This window comes from Amborella trichopoda, chromosome 4 (genome assembly GCF_054954075.1).
Source record: "Amborella trichopoda isolate Santa Cruz 75 chromosome 4, AtrichopodaSantaCruz75HAP2 v2.0, whole genome shotgun sequence".
Lineage (NCBI taxonomy): Eukaryota > Viridiplantae > Streptophyta > Magnoliopsida > Amborellales > Amborellaceae > Amborella > Amborella trichopoda.
This window is the reverse complement of record NC_142339.1, coordinates 56,885,747-56,901,905: the sequence shown is the minus strand read 5'-3', so window position 1 is coordinate 56,901,905 and position 16,159 is coordinate 56,885,747.

The following is a 16,159-nucleotide window of genomic DNA, read 5'->3' as shown; positions in this document are numbered from 1 at the left end:
TGCATCATGATATTGATATGATCAATTTGAGAATATTTGAACATCAAAACATCTTCTATTGAAAGTTTAGATGTGTGCTCTAATTTAATTGTTTAGAGCCTCGTACTTATATAAACATTTTTCTTAAAACAATGGTAGTTAAAAGTACAAGGACACATAAGTGATGAAGGAAAATATGGGGGTAATTTTGGGTTTTCGCAAAACACCTAGGAGTTTTTGGCCTGTGATGTGAAAACATGAGGGCCATTTTGGTAATTTTCCCGATATCATAAGCCCCTCCGCCCATAGAAGAATGGTCCAAGGTGTTTCCGCAACGTGGTTTTACTTGGCATTCCAATGAAAGCAGTGTTTAAAAAAACGCTGAGTCGTCGGTTCGACTCGAGAATCACCATGGACAGATCGAATCGGTAAAAAAACGGGAATCGTCAGGTTCTAGAGAGAACCGGACGATTATGCACAGTGACTCGCCGATTCATTGTACGGAATCGACGAGTCCTGTACGGAAAAACATAATTTTTTTATTTTTATTTTTATTTTTTTATTTTTTTTTAATTTTTTTTTCTTGTAACCCATGATAGAATTTTTTGTAATCCATGATCGAATTTTTTGTAATCCATGATTGAAATATTTGTTTTTTTTTTCTTGTAATCCATGATCGAATTTTTTGTTTTTTTTGTTTTTTTTTTGTAACCCATGATAGAATTTTTTGTAATCCATGATCGAAATGTTTGTTTTTTTTTTGTAATCCATGATCGGATTTTTTGTTTTTTGTTTTTTTTGTAACCCATGATAGAGTTTTTTGTAATCCATGATTGAATTTTTTGTAATCCATGATCGAATTGTTTTTTTCTTTTTTTGTAATCCACGATCGAATTTTTTGTTTTTTTTTTTTGTTTTTTTTGTAATCCATGATCGAATTTTATGTAATCCATGATCGAACTTTATGTAATCCATGACCGAATTTTATGTAATCCATGATCGAATTTTTTGTAATCCATGATAGAATTTTTTGTAATCCATGATCGAATTTTTTGTAATCCATGATCGAAATGTTTGTTTTTTTTTCTTGTAATCCATGATCAAATTTTTTGTTTTTTGTTTTTTGTTTTTTTTTTGTAACCCATGATAGAATTTTTTGTAATCCATGATTGAATTTTTTGTAATCCATGATCGAATTGTTTTTTTCTTTTTTTTGTAATCCACGATGGAATTTTATGTTTTTTTATGTTTTTTTTTTTTTTGTAATCCATGATCGAATTTTATGTAATCCATGATCGAATTTTTTGTAATCCATGATCGAATTTTTTGTAATCCATGATTGAATTTTTGAAAATTTGTGATTTTTTTTTTTTAATCCATGATCGAATTTTTTTTGTAATCCATGATAGAATTTTTTGAAAATTTGTGTTTTTTTTTTTTAATCCATGATCGAATTTTTTTTTGTAATCCATGATAGAATTTTTTGAAATTTTTTTTTTTTTAATCCATGATCGATTTGTTTTTAAATTTGTTAAATTTTTTTTTTAATCCATATTATTCAAAGAGAAAATGAGAGAGATGATGATTCTGAGGCCACCATATCCCAACCATATTATTCACATATCGAGTCCTAACAGCAACAGTGTAGGGATGAGCACGACAGTGCAGGTGAGCATGAAAGACGGACAAGCTTCGAGGATTTTGGATTGGGAACACAACAAAACACTAATACTCAGGGATTTGGGAATAGTCAGATGCCTGCTAATATCGATGATTCGTTTTTAGATCGAATCAATGAATTGTTAAACGAATTCAATCAATGGCACCAGCGTGACCAAGAAGAACAATAATGTCGTCTATCATTTAATTTTTAGATCATATGTTACTAATTTTATGCTTTATTGTAGTCCATGTATGTTGATATACTTATTCCATGATAATTATATGTTTATCCTTTTGTGTGATGTAAATTAAATGCTGAATGGCGGTTCATGCAGGGAAAGAACGTATCAATATTCGTATATTCATTCAAAAACATGAAAATTCTTAATGGAGTACTCTCATTTCTTATTGAATTCCTAAAAAACAATATTTATAATGAATTTTAATAATTTTTTCGGATATTTTTTAAGCTTTATTCTAACCGATTCACCCGATTCCCGATCCGAGTCACCCATCCGTTTTTTAAACCATTGGTTTAAAGGGAATATAATCTCATATGTTCTACGTTGTGAATGGATCCTAGGGTTTGTGATCATGTGATTGTCGTCTTATAATTTCCCCATGCAAGAATATAAAAGAACTAGGTGGGCTGGGCTTGGCCCTAGCCCAGATACGGCTCCCCAACCAGGCTTGGCCACGTCCAAAGGTGGCCTGGACTGGCCGGGACTAATAATTTTTTTTTAAAAAAAACAAAACAACAATGTCGGGCCAGCCCTGCCATGGCTCGAACCCAAGCCGGTCCAACCTAATCGTCAGACGATGGTGGCCAGATCCTAGTCCAACTATGACATGGGTTGGGAGCCCCTGCATGAAGCTTCTTGGGTCACGGTTGAACTTAAGGGGCTAGTCATGGGTCTTAGTATTAAGCTTTGATTAGGCCCAAGTATATGTAAATTATATATAAATATATATGGCGTAATTACATAATTCATAATATGAATAAATTATGTAATTATATAGAGATATGGTTTTGATGAGTTATCTGGCTTATGTATTCATGTGAATCGTGAATATAAAAATAATAATCAAATTTGAAATTTAAAAGTGGTATTTTCAACAAAAAAAAAAATATCAGTGGTTTTAGGATTCCCTTTCTTGCAATCTATCTTATTGATGGATGCTTAGTGTCTCCTGACACATCAAATACTTTTCTTATATATAATGTAATTACCATAATAAACATATAACATAAATTACATATATGTTTTTAACATCAAATACTTAGGTAGTCTCGCCACCGTAGATCCAATACAATTTATGTTAGGAGGTGCCGGTTGGTTAAAGTGGAAAGCTTAAGAATGACAAGATAAGCTCAAAATGATATGGTTGAAAGTATTGACAAAAGATATGATGACTTATGACTATCACTCAGGGTATGACCCCTGATAGAGTATAATAACAGATCATGATTTATGTGGTTGATCTCAAATAATTAAAAAAAAAAGTTCCGATGATAATAATGACATACACGTTGAGTGTTGAAATAATTTTTTCGTTCCACCATGTATATATTAATTTATGTAAATTACTAGAGCGGCGGCACGGGGTTTCAAGCTCCAAACCTCTGATCGGGGTTTCAAGCTCCAAACCTCTGATGGTTAGGCTTCAGAATCCACATTCCCACGTCCCAAAAGAGAATAAATTCTATTAAATGGCCCAGAATTGATTCTTTGGCATGATTTAGTGAATTAGTACCACTGAAAGTGCTACGTAATTTAGTGGTGGGGGAGAAATCAATCTCTCTCTAGTTTGGAACCGCTGATAGTGCCATGTATTTTATAGTGGGGAGAAATCTCTCTCTCTCTCTATTTGGAAAAGAAATGATTTGGGGCGTCGTGGAATATAACTTTCTCTCTCTACTGTTTGGCTCGTATTTCAGACAATGCCATGTAATCTCTCTCTCTCTCTAAAAAGTGATTTGTAGCCTTGTAAGTCGTTTTTGGCTTGCAAACTCATGCAATCTCACCCATACTTAGAAAGTAGGTGGAAAAAATCAGGTCAAAAATACGGATCGTCAAAAAATGAGATAAGTTATAAAATTGTGAATGATTCGCTTAAAACCAGAGTGAAAAAATTGGATATATAAAGATGACTTAATATAAGATTATGATTTGTAGTTATTGTATAGATACACTAAAGCTATTGAACAATAACTTTACGACCTTACCTTGTGTCGTTAGAGTAATATTTGACAATTTGTTGTCCAAACCTTCAATAAGTTCAACAATAGTTCTTAATCTATTGTCACAACATAAAACATATCACATATTTATCTGGAGTATAAAATGAAATATAAATAATACTTAACACAAGAACTATATTAGTAGATAACAAGAACGTAAAGTTAGATGTAAGATTATTTTTTGTGTTTAAAGAAGAAATAAACAAAAAAAAAACCATTAGGATAGAATTGCAATTAACTAAAACAAAATACAAACCCAAATATGTAAAATAGTAGTCCATCCAAAATGCTATATTATATACAGCAATGAAATAAAAAAATAATTAATCAAATTTGTATATATATAAAGAAGGCAACAAAATGTTTAAGCAAATTAGAATCTCATGCTGAATTCCTAGTGGCTTAAATCTTTAGCATACAAAATCTTTAAGCAAATTCTGATCTCAGACAAAATAGATGCATTGGATTTAAAGAAACAAAAAAAAAAAAGCAAAAAACATTTTTTATTAGGTTAGCCTTCTAACTCAGCCTATTATTTTGAGATATATGATTGTTTTGATATCTTGTATTTTAGGGAATATATTGTTTGTAATTTTTTGTAAAGTTTTTTTAAGGAAAATTATTGGTGAAACGTTTTATGGAATTTTACTTTAAATCAAGATTCTTAATTTACTCCTACGATTAATTTGCTTATCTTTAAATAAAACTTCAATAATATTAAGTTAATGAAGAAATAAAGTTATAGGGAAGAAGTTTTTTTGAAATAAGAGAAAATATGGGTTTACATCGGTTTCATGAAAAAAACGCTATTTTTTTAAGATCTTTTGAAAAAGTCGGAGTTCTAAACAGATTCAAAAAATTCAGAGATATTTTTTTAAAAAATCATGTTTTAAACGGAGACTTGCTAACTATGAGATCACTTCATGCATTCTCTCTCTCGAATTCTAAAGCTAGTTTGGAAATCCGCTTTTTTTAGTATTAACAATAAAAAATTTAAATTTTGTTTATGGGTAATGTGTTAATTTGGCTCGTCACTATTCGTATTGTAATTTAAAGAAATAAATCCTGCTTATATTGAAAACAAAGCCACCAGTTTCTCCTTTTAACCCTAGGAATAAACGAAAGTAAAAATTTATCGAAGCAAGATTCACTCTTTGACATTTATCTGTTCTACTCTCACGAAGCCCCTCAAGGTACACATTAGAAGGGGCCATGTACCAATGGAAAAAGTCCCTCAAGGTTCTCATCAGATACACATTTTCATGGGTCGGTTTGTGTAATATCAGAGTTTTGATTTTCAACTTTGCCGCTCCACCATAAACAAAGTCGTTATTAATGAAACACGGAATGTGAAATACTATTATTTTCAAACAGTAAATCCCTTGTGAGAAATTGGCATTCAAAAAATACCTAAGTGGCTTGTCAAAATGCTGATGTCATAAAACCCCAATGTCATCTCACAAGGAAACTTATTAGGTGCAATATTAGTGCTCAAATGTATAAACATTTCACATGGTGTTTGGGATATGACATTAGTGTTTGAAAACACCATTATTTTTTGTGAAAAAATAACACCAGTGAGATATTTACTCAAAAACAATAGAGTCACAAGAGGTGGCTTAATGGAAATTTGTTGCTCAAAAATACCGATATCTCATATGGTAATTGACATTGTGAGATATTAGTATTTAAAAACTATCAAAGAGTGCCTATTACATGATTGTTGGTAAAAACAAATAAAGATAAGTTTAAAGGGATCAAAATGTCCTATCTATAATAAGAATAGATCTCAAGACGTCATGTTGCGGCACCCCATTACTTAAACGGTCTTAGGTCACACTGCATTTTAATTGTCAAATAATTCAACTAGCGACCATTTCTTAAATAGCTTATGGCCCATTATTTTACACGCCACCTTGTCCTTAAGATAGCTATTAGAGTACTTACGAAATGCAGGACACTATTTCCAATTTCTGTTAGGCCTGCCTTAAATGGATCATTAATAATAAGTAATTTAATTCTTTCCCTTGTGCATTGATGAGTATATGCAACTCATCTTGTAAGGTATGGTTCCTTCCCCTGTTAGAAAACTATGCAATAAATAGAAAAAATTGAATGTAAATCGACAACTTAATAAAAATTTGATACCATGTAAATTCGCCCTTAAGGAATGATATCAGTAGAGATGTAGGTATTTCTACTCGCACACGAACAAAAAAAAATAAAAAACAGAGGCAATCTATCTCTAGCTTTTTTCTAATAAGTGAGGGAGAAAACAACCCTAGCCCATGAACAACACAACCAGCGATTGCTATTTCCATTAGTTAATGGACATCAACGGCTAACTACTCAAGCCCAAGCCCGATTCCTAGGAAGAGGAATGGAATTATTCATTAATGAATGGTCCATCCAAACTCAGCTTTAACAATTAAAATTGTCGATGAATTATTATTTGGGGAATGGTTTAAGTGTTTTGGATTTCTAACAATGAGCCAATCTAAGGTGTGTATCTTCAAGCTTGGCTTGCATGTGTGGAGGATTGGCTCGATTTAGCTTAAGTAAGGGGTTGCATCGGATCGGGTCGTGTTTGGGTTCGGCCGGACTCAGACCCATATTCACTGGACCTAGACACCAAAATATAGTGTGGGACCCAGACCCAATCGGATCCAACCCAAAAATTAAAATATCAATGTATTCAATTTTATTTAGATATATTTCATATATGGGTGTTGTTTCCATAAGGTTGCAACCTTAAACAATCCAACTAGGGTGCACCTTCAAATTTTAGCATAATATATAATTTTGATGTAAAATGTTCTTAGGATTATCTCAAAATCTATTTTGTTATCTAATTATAAAATTTTAAATTCCAAAAATGGTTAAAATCAAGTAGATCTATAAACATATGAAAATCTTGAAAATGGATGGTGTAGATAATATGTTGTAAGATGCACTATTTCTAAGACTCAAAATATTTTTATTTTTCATAGTCATACATTTCGATGTTGAGATGATCAATCATAGGGTTTTTAACACTAAAATAAAATTTTCCAATGGATTATTGAGGTACATCTATAGTTCTAAATTTTAAGGTTGCAACCTTATATAAACTTTTTCCTTCATATATTGGGACTCAAAAAATATTACCGGACCCAAACATGACCCGCGGCGTCCCATTTTTCAACTCATTCTCAATATGATGTCTTGAGTTTCATGACTGCCACAAGTAGGGGATCCAATCTCCACTAAAAAACAAATAGTGCGGCGTGACCTACTCTCTCTCCTAGTGGAGGCCTCAAACTATTTTTAGGACACACCACCCCCTTCTTTCTCTCATACATTGGGGAAACAAGATGAAGGAATGGTATGGACCTACTCCCCCATTCCCACCTAAACTCTCAATGGAGATAGAAAGGGCAGATATTGTGAAAGGAGGGCAACATTTTTCTATGCCACTTGATCAGACAGGAGATAGAGAGAGAGGAAGTTGGTGAATCTAAGTGAGAGAGAGAGGTAGGTGAATCAAAGTAACAACATATATTCAAGGGTTAGCACCTGAATGCATGGCCTCAAAGTATGAGAGAAAGAGAGGTACGTGACTCTAAGCAAAACCAAAGATTAAGAGAAGATGGTCAAGTGAAAACACATGCATGGGCTGACAGTATAAGAGAGTGAGAGAGGAGGTACGTGAATCTAAGCAAAACCCTCACAAGGATGGTTCAGACAAGTGGAGATTTGTTATATTCAAAGTATGAAACCAGAGCCACTTTCTCATTCATCAAAAACTTCAACGTGTATTATTTTCTTTTCGTGTGGATAATACATTTGTGTTGTGATCGTTTTTTTCCTTTTAATAGAAAGGGAAACTACGATGAAAATATGAGGAAATTACATATGGACTAATTACCGGATGGAAATATTTTTCACCAAAATTACAACAAACCGCTTCCTCGGCCGCCCTCTTATATTTATTTTTTATTTTTATTTTTCTGTAATTGCATACCTATTGGGCAATGACAACAGCTGATAGGAAGAAAATAACACTTGTTTTCAAGTTTTTGTATAGAGCACATATAATGTTCTCCCACGGGAGCATACGGGGCATCTATTATGTCTGTTAAAACACCTAGCTGCTTTTATATTTTAGCCTAAAATATTGGAAATCATGATTATTTTTAAAATAAATTATTTGAATGCCCTTAAAAAATTGAGGTATCTAGAGGCATTGCTTTTTCTAGTACATAGAGATTTTATTTTTGAATTTTTTTTTGTTGAGATTATTCTATGGGTTGTAGGAATTATATCCCAAAATTTGATATCTAACGATTATCCTTAGTGAGTATTTTATCAAATAAATAGTATACTTCCGTGGGAGTAAATAGTTATTTTCTCTTCTCTTGTTCCCCTAGCTCCTCTCCCTCCTGTCCGACATTGGCATTGTTAGATCGGTGAATAATCAGGGCAAAAAAAAGGGCCATTAAATGGAGGTGCTCGTCATAATTTTGGCAAATAATATTTCCATAAATATATGGTGTCTCTATGTAATTTACCCTACAAATATTGACCAGATATCTAAAGGCACGATGAGAAATGTATTGTATAACTACTAAATGTACTATATACAATTTGTTTCCATTGTATGATGAGGCAGGCTCCAAAAATGGGAGAAAAAAAAAATGGAGCCCCCCACTTTTATGCCCCCAAACAAACATTCCCTAAGGATGTATTTGACAACATGAAGATAGAAAATTGGGGAAATTTGAAGTCAGGACTTTGGAATATTTCTATCTAGATTTGTAAACTTCTGTGTTTGGTAACTTGTTTTGGAACTCTAATGGGACTATTAAGTGTCCAAAAAGATGATGTAAATTTATAGAATACACCATAAAACAATTGAACAAAACCCTATCCTCAATGGTAAGAGGCCTTTTTTAAGTGTCCAACACCTATGTTTGCACATAAAACTAGTTTATGTAAACCTAATGAAAATCTATTCAATTTAATAAAATTGTATTGTTATACATTGATATGTTTGTGAGTGCCTTAAGATCATAATATGGACACCCATATTGGCATCTCAATGCTGCTAAAATTGGATTTTGGCATATATTTGAGCCTCAAAATAAAGCTTTCAAAGAAATTTGGTGAGCTCAATTCCACTTCTAATAAAAATAGTCTACAACTGCAAACACCCTTCTTGGACAATGTTTTCAACTTTCAAGGCTACTTGTTCGGTGGAATGGGGGAGCATTAAATAGAATAGTAGCTAAAACCGAGTGGGCACAAATTGGTGTGTCCCATTTAGTTAGACACGCACATTTTATTTATAAAAATGACATACAATTTAACATATTTTACACCAAGCTATAATTTGAATATTCCCCAATATTTCTTGTAAGGGAGTTGAAGTAGCCGCACCTTTTTTAGCAAGGTTATTAAGAGTGACAATGTCGGCCGGCCCAATCACTAAATTATTTATTGGTACCTTTGACAAGTGTAGTTCAAAGCATAAAATTATTTATATTGAAAAATAGTTATAGATATTTCATAATTTTAGTTTTTTTTTTTTCATTAGTTGGACCTGCCAAACAAAATTGAATGATTTTTTTGATTTACTTCATGGTTTTAAGTGTCTCTTCATAATTTTTCTAAACAGTTTGATTGGTTGCTTTTGAGTGGAAGAAACTCCTAACCAATTGGTGACAACTTGATTCCAAAAACATTGATTCTCAAGTAAGGGCACCAGGGTGCCAAGGTGGCCCAACCACCCAGCCTGATCGGTCTGGTCCTAGAAACCTAAGGTTTGGGCCACAAAGGACCGGGCCAAGGCCATGACAAGGTCGGCCCAGTTCCGTCTGACCTAGCCCAACATTGGTTTTTCTTTATTGATTTGTCTGTTTACCCGCCCCAGCTAGACCCGTCCCAACTTGATAGGGCTAGGGCTAGGCTTAGGATAGGGCTTCTTAGGCCTATTCAGGGCTGGGCTGGGCTGGTGCTATGGAGGTAGCCCTGACTGGGCCAAAGAAGCCCAGTCCTAAGCCTATCCTGTTGTTTTTTTTATAGAAAGTTCACTAAATTTTATTGTTCTAGAATGAAATTACAGATTCCAAAACGGATACATCAGAAAAAGTAGTACCACTTTTGGCAAAAAAATCTGTCAAGGCATTTATCCTTCCTATAAACATGAACAAAAGAAACAGAGACGGAAGCAGATCAATCCAAAAATTTACAACAGCAACGATTTCAGTTATCACGGGAGAAGTTGTTTCTTCTTGTACCACAATATTACATTAAAAAAATCTCCAAAACCTAAGCCGTTGTCGTTGCTATTCCCTATGAACACATTAGGTAGTACTTCCACCCATGTTCTTGGTGCCAAACAAAAAACATAACTTTTGACGGTTACTAACATAATTGGCCATACAACCTCTCGTTTCATATTTCTCTCACCACTCACCACAAAGAGTCTCATTTCCTCCTCACAAATATCACAACTCGTGGAATTGGGACCCAATCTCTTGCCTTTAATGGCATGGCACACGAACCACACACTTCCCCTCCAAAACTCTTAACTTTTATCGTCTCATTTCCTAATAAAAAAAATCAAAGTTTAAACATTTCCTAATTGCGTGTCATGGTTGCATTCTTGAGTGTCAAAACATAATTGAATCAGAGCATAGTTTGAAGAATAAATAAATCCCATCATTTTTCTCCTATATTTAAATGGGCCAATAACAAGGGATGAAGAAAACTAAACTTGTATTATTTCCCTGCAATGTAGATAAGGTGTCACTTTCTATCATACAAAAATTAAAGGGGTGTCAAATCATATGCCTTTTGTGACTCCCTTGGGATTGCAGGCTCCTAATCGACGCTGCCGAAATTGGGGCGTCAAGTCGTCGACATTAAAAATATCCCTACCTCGAAAATTACTATATTACCCCTATAGGACCATTATTCATATTTGACCCTTCTAATTCATCACTGAATCGGTAAAAGTTGGACAAAATAAATGCTAATCCATATAGTAATCCACCTCTTCGAGATCAGGAATGATTAGGATCAGTTCGTACCCCGCCATGCATTAGAGGCTGGCATGTTCTAATTAAGAAATGTTCGGCTTTCTTACATAATGTATCAGTTGGGTTTGGTTAAATAATTGGTCGATCTGATTTTATTTTATTTATTATTATTTTTAAAATCTTAAGTTTTTCCACTACTATTTTTTATTAGTCGCTTCACTCGACCAATCAATTGATCTAGACTGCCAAACTGCTCATTCATACCAATTTTTTAGATGGGCAATCTGGATCAACGAACCGTTTTATTAAACACTAATATATGGCATTGGCCTTGGACAATCAAGGTAAGCCGCACCTTCAAAATCGAACCATACAGGAAGAAGTAGTTATGATGTTAGAGATCCCTATGATGGCCTAAATATCCATTTTTGCTTTTAACAATGATATTTAAATTCCAATATAAGTTCAGACAAAACATATATATAAATATTTAGAAAAACCTTGAAAATTGACAGTTCATATGATATGTTACAAGATGCATTATTTTTAGAACTTGTTTTTTTGCCACGTACATGCATATTGAGGTTGACGTTAAACGGTTTTCCAACATTCAAATGGTCTTTCCCAATAGGTTTTTGAAGTGCACCTCAACAGAAAGGATGAGTATATCATGCCGGCATTTGAGTTTTGAACACTTTTATGTGCAATTGTTGATCTGACTATTTTGGGAGAAATCAATGCCTAAATAGTTGGAAATGGAATGTCGAAAACCCAAAGCTAGCAAAGTGCACACAATATTAGTAGAAAGGCACCCGCTATGTCAGGATGTTAAGTGGTGATTATTGTAGGCTATGAACGTTTTTTGTGATCTCATGAGCTATGAAGCATTATGATCAGTTGGGTTATCACCATTCAATCATGGATGGCGGGTGATGAAGAGAGAAGGGGCTTGTCATTGCAATCATGTGGTTTTTTTGTCCAGTCCTACTCCCTGGGAGAGATAAGGGCACCAACCTACCCAAAACTGGAATCCAAGGGCCGAAGTCGAGACACTTTGTAACATGCTCCTCAAAGAGCATCACCAATCCATCAGTGGTCTGGTCGTCATGCAATTTAGATCGCAACTAAATCGACGATCCAAATGAGACTGGCTAATAACTGAATTTGCGAGCATTATATATGAAATAACCATAGTCCTTGGGTGATCATGAAATGAAGAACTATGATATAGTTAGAGTGGGACTTAGCAAACATGGGATTGGCTCAACTCTCTCTCTCTCTCTCTCTCTCTCTCTCTCTCTCACATTAGGCTTACCCATGTGCCATGGAGTGGAATAGGGAATATAAATTTGGAGCACTATAATATGCTCCCTCGGGAGCATAATGTGCACTTACTTCCTCAGATAGGGACCTATTTGGGAGTATTTTTTTTCTTCTAAGATTTTTGGAACCACCTAATAATCACTAGATAATTATTTTAAAGAAAATATATTTTGAGTTATCCAACATTAGATCTTACCCTCCAGAAAATTAGACGGTATCAATTCTATATTGAGACAATAATTTACTAAGCCCATACAGAGTGGAATTTGGAAATTTATTATTGAGAAAGTCTAAGATCTGACGAGGTCATATCGGCAAAATTTGCAGTCCTAAGAGTACTCCTAAATTGGAATTTACTCGAGGGAGTATATAAACAGTAAACCCCCGCAGGAGTATAAAACCTTTGAGCCTCTCATGATCGTCAATTTTCAACTCTTTTACCCCTAAAAACCCTAGGCCTATCCTTGCAATTTTCAGAGCTTCCGAGGGGCAATTTAGCAAATTGTCACACCATGGTGTCGTCCCGTTTGGCGTCAAATATCCAAATGGAGCCAAAGATGACGTCACCAATAATTGAGGCATTTCGTACGTGCGAAGGGACCAAGAAGGGAATGCACGTGCGACATTCGCCTCTCGGATTCCAACGGTTTTATTCCACGCAATTGATAGTACGGTCGAGTCCGGGTTCCCTGGCGAAGATAGAGGCTGACCACTGGATGGTCTCCACGTGTCAAAGCGCAGCTAAATAGCCTACAGTACCCCGTGCACCTTCCTCAGAGGGAGAAAACACGCAGCGATGTTGGCTCGGCTTAGGCTTAGACGACTATGCCTTAGTAAATTTGACAAGACAAGATATAGCCTTGACAAATGTGACAATGACGCCTCTCATAACTGATTCTCCAACGGAGTTGATTACTATGTTACAAAAGGGTAAATGAAGATGGGTGTAAAGGTCCGGTCGGGTGCTTTCTAGCTTGACTCAAGACTGAGTTTAGGTCTAGGTCTAGGTTTACATCATCATCATTTGAGTATTATCCCATCAATTTGGGATCGGCTACATAAATTATATTATTTCAGGTCCAAGTCTCCATAAAAAATATATCATTATTAATATTTTTACAATATCTATAGTCATTAAAATGTAGTTAAGTCCAAATAGTTAGGATAAGGCTCGGATGAAGATGATAGAGTAGGGGTGGCAATGAACCTGGACCCAACCTAAGACCCGAGGGGTAGGTTCGATCTAGGTCTGGGTATGGATCTCGGGTCCAAATCTTGAACCCAAATACTATTCGGGTCCGAGTCCAAATATTGGACCTAAACACTGTTCAGATCTGGGTCCGATCGAATCTGGGTCCGGTATTCAAGTCCCAATATATGAAATATATTTAAATATAGTTAAATACATAGATGTTTTAAATTTAAGGGGCGAATCTGATTGGGTTCGGATCCCACACTATAGTTTAGGTATGGGTATGGGTCTAACTAAACCCAGACATGGCCGGACAATTGCCACCCCTATGATATAGTCAGGTTGACCTTAACCTGGACCCGACATGTGCTGTACCAAGATCAAAATAGCCCGACCTAAATGCCACCCCTAATCATTAGTGAACTGAAGTCATCGTTACGTTGCTTTGTCAAAAATGGGTGGATGAGATGAGGTTGATCTGACAAGGTGCATATTAGGTGAAGGGGCATTAAGCGCCAACCATCTCAGTTGTCAATATATGAGCAATACGGTTCCATTCAGTTTCAGCATTGACAATACAATCCCATGATATATGGCTTGCTTCTGACTAATATGAAAGTACATGATTTATTGTGGTATTATATACAATGTAATTGTTGTCTTTCAAACACAGGCCACAAACATTTCTAGTTGTCAAAAGTGATATAAGACACGTACAAAACATTCAAAAAACAAAAGACACAAAGTTAAGTGCCAATTTCAATACAAAATACAATATTTTTTATTTTTTTTTTGCAGAATTTGAGCAAAGCACTAATACTTGTGACTAAAATTTGATGTCTGACCTTTCTATACAAAAGATAAACGATCTCATTATATACTTCCCCTTTTATTTTAGCATATGTAAATTATAATTATATAGCATAGCTCAGGTTGAATATTTGCATGTAATGTCAACTATTTGCAATCAATATCAAAAGTTTACGGTCAATCACATTCCCTCTTTGTTTTCCATTGCTCACTTATGTTACAAAGAAGGGTCCACATTATTTGTCTGTTAAGTGCAATGATTAAAATTTCCTGTAGTATGCTCATAAATCCCCTTATTATATGATGAATACTTGAAATTTGTTTAGTTGGCTACTTGTTTTTCAACATTGTTAACAGTGGGGCTTCAAGAATAATTGACAAAAAAAACTTTTAAACATGTTTTTAACAATAGTTTGAATTTGCATTACTATAGTTTGAATTATAAGGTCACAATGAATGTTAAATCTTAAATGTAAAATTGGGTGAGTGGGGGGTAATGCTATCGACTAGGCACAAAGTCTTGAACTTTATGACACACCCGGCGAGTTTCACATATGCTACGAATGAATGTGGCCGCCTTGTAGCAAAAGTAAATGGTCGTAAAATATATAAATCCCAAAAAAGGGCACTTTCATTCTCAACAAAAAAACAATTTGGAACTCTAATTTAAAACCATTTCATTTTACTCTCTTTCTCTCTCATTTTTCTATCTATAAAAAGAAATGAAACTAGGGTGCGCTTTCCTAACTGATAGCCATTAAAATTTGCGAATTTGTTTTAGATGGTGCCTCCATTTTGCCCATGATCTCTATTTTTGGCCAAGATTCTGACCAACATTTCCACTCATGGGCCAATTCGGATGTACTCTGGCAATTTACTATTTTAATAAAATTATTCTTGATAATATATTTTTTTATTTTTTACTTTTTCCAAAAGAATTTGCTAAAATAGCATATTTTAACAAAAAATATCTGAAAATAGTTGAAAATCATAGAAAAATTTAATAATTAAATAAAGGTGTGGTTTGTATAGAGCCTGGGCTCTAAACAATCAAATTAGAGCCCACCTTCAAATAGTGGCGAGAAATGTCGTTTCAATACGGCTTTAAAATATATTTTCATCTTTATTTATAAAGTTTAACACTTCAAAAATAGTGTAGATCGATAGATCTATTAAACCTTGAAAATCTTGAAAATTGACTATCCAAAAGTGCATTACAAAATGCATTATTTCCAAAACTTGAAATTCATTTTTTTCTCTGTCCATGCATCTTGATGTTGAGATGAACAATTTTAAGATATTTAAGCATCAAAACAACCTCTTCTAGTGAAATTTTTGAAGTAGGCTCAAATTTGATCGTTTAGAGCCTCGGTTCTATATAAACTTTTTCCATTAAATAATATTATATATAATACAAAATACACACCAAACAACTCTTAATATAATGGGTAAGTATACAATGAGACCATTTACCTTTGGTATGAGGTGAGACCTTAATCTTGACCATTGGATGTGAAATTGGGTGGCTGCAATTATTCTATTGACCAAGCTCAAACTTCAAAAGAAATTCTCTCAAACTTTATGACACATCCAAGCTATCAAACTTCACATCAAATGGTTGTAAGTAATTGTGACCACCTCGTATCAAAGGTAAATAGTCTCATTGTATACAATCCCTCATATAATATATCCATAGTATATTACATTATTAATTTTAGATGAAATGGAATATTCTAAATAAAATCAAATGTCATCCCAATAGGTCTATAGAGCACATGTACTCTAACTAGACAAATTAGCCAACTAATCAAGTATTAATTTTACTCAATTTTCAACCAAATCTAATTTTTCTTTTGTCCAGGGCAAGTCCAAAACGTCCAGACTCGCACTGAAAACCGTAATTTTGACTAATTACCAACGAAACCCCCT